The following is a 2,031-nucleotide window of genomic DNA, read 5'->3' as shown; positions in this document are numbered from 1 at the left end:
TTGAGAGAATGTTAAAAACCCTCACTCTGAGCCCTATTCCTAAGGAGATCTTTGCACTGAAATCATATGCCTTAGTGTTCCTAACCTAACTTTCAGATGGATTATTCAAGAGGTCAGGCACTTCTAATCAGCTCCAGATTAATAAGCATCTAATACACATAGCATGTACTTCTTTCTGCTTATAACTAGGTCAAAAAAAACTTTCCCATCCAAAGACTTGTCTGGTATCTCAATCATCCTCCTTTCTGTACCCATTCTACCCCACTCTGCCAGACAGACACACAGACACACACAGACACACACCCAGCATACCACACCCCCTCTGGCCTGGCTTGAGCAAACTACCTCTTTACGTCCTGCAGACAATGAAAGAGGACTTCCATCTGAAAGAGAGATTTTAGTAGTGTTGTCAGAGTTGAGCATCCATATATAAAAGATAGATTTGAGGGGAAAAAAATTAGCAGTCTCTGCTATTTGACATCAAGGTATAGTTTTTCCATTTGGTGTTAATAAAGTGGAACTCATTAGAGACATTCCAAGAAGGTGTTCCTACAATATTGCCTGAGTATCAGTCTTAAAACTGGGATGCCAGTAGCCAGACCAATGGTGTTGTTCTCATAGGGGATGTGCAGACTAATGAGAATCAGTCTTTTTGGATAAATTTAGCTATTTCTATATTCTTAATTATATGTACAATTATGGAGAATTCTGATGATAACTCTAATAGCTGATTCCAGATCTTTATAATCACTGCTTATGTATTCAACACTAAAGACTTTTCTTTAGTTTTTCCATTTTAAATCTGTACTTTTTTCGATTGCCTCTCCCTTTCTATTTCTTTCTTAAAGGCTCTATCACCCGACATGATATAGACTCACCGCCAGCTTCAGAGCGTGTTGTCAGTATTTACAAGTATGAAGACATTTTTATGCCATCAGCTGCCTATCAAACCTTCTCCTCTCCATTTTGTTTGCTTCTGATTGTTGCTCTGACCTTCTACTTGTTGATGGGAACCCCTTAACCACACCTGCAAGGCCAACAGATTAAATGGATTGGAACATCTTTAGTATAAATATATTTTTAAAGGATATCCAGTATAATTTTAGCTTCAATTATTTTTTAAGAAACCTTATATAATTTCAGCTTTTTGGAAGAAAGAACAAGCTTCTTTTCTAGTCAAAGAGGATTGTTGAATAATGACCCCATACTTTTTGGAAAGTACTAAAACATTTTCTAAGCACTCTCAAATATGTTTTCTTATTGAAACTTCACAATATTTCTGAGTTGGATTGATGAAAATTATGATTGTCATCTTACTGAATGGGATCTGAGACACAGAAAGGCTGCCTTCTTATGACCCATGTGTCAAGTAGTTTTGGCTACTTGGTCAAATAACACATAACAAGGGACAGAAAGAGCTAGGCGTAGAAATCTTGTCTTTGAACAATCTTTACTCTGAGTACTACAGCACAAGAGTATTTGGAGTAATACTTGGAGTATTACTAGGGAGAACTTCACTGAATGTCACAAATTCGCAGTCAGCCTTTTGGGCAGAAGAACTTTGAAATGTGCATAAAGCATAAGTGCTTTTGGATATTTACACAGCCCAGGAGAAGAATGGGGAAGATTATGATGGTATGAAAATGCTTCATATTTACGTGAAATCTCTTCTCAATTAGTGAGTAGCTATGAGAAAACATTTTTTTATTGCTGTTTGGAAAGGTTAGAAGTGGAACTGTCAGTGTTTCTATACATGCAAAATTGTGTTAATGATTAAAAATATGGGAATTCTTAGCAGTTAGAATTTGAAATCTTCTAATATTGTATTTTGTAAACTAAGGTATTCATCTGTGGCTACAGCTAATTCTGTTGTCAGAGTCAGCATACATTAAATATGACTAAATATTTATTATAACAGATAAAACATCTTAATAAAAATTTAAGGCATTTTAATAATAAACCAATTTTTGGAGATTGTAGAGATTTGGAGTAGAATTTTTTAAAAATGAGATGGGTTGTTTTTTTCTTTTT

At 35.1% G+C, this 2,031-nt stretch overlaps 1 protein-coding gene across 1 annotated transcript in view; it reads left to right on the top strand.

The window, feature by feature from the left end:
- Nucleotides 1-2,031, top strand: part of FRRS1L (ferric-chelate reductase 1-like) — a 48,419-nt gene that overhangs the window by 45,437 nt on the left and 951 nt on the right. The gene's annotated exons all lie outside the window — the stretch shown is intronic.

The sequence above is a fragment of the Propithecus coquereli genome, unplaced genomic scaffold, assembly GCF_000956105.1.
Source record: "Propithecus coquereli isolate 6110/MARCELLA unplaced genomic scaffold, Pcoq_1.0 Scaffold130, whole genome shotgun sequence".
NCBI classification, from domain to species: Eukaryota; Metazoa; Chordata; class Mammalia; order Primates; family Indriidae; genus Propithecus; species Propithecus coquereli.
This window is presented reverse-complemented; position numbering and strand designations above follow the sequence as displayed.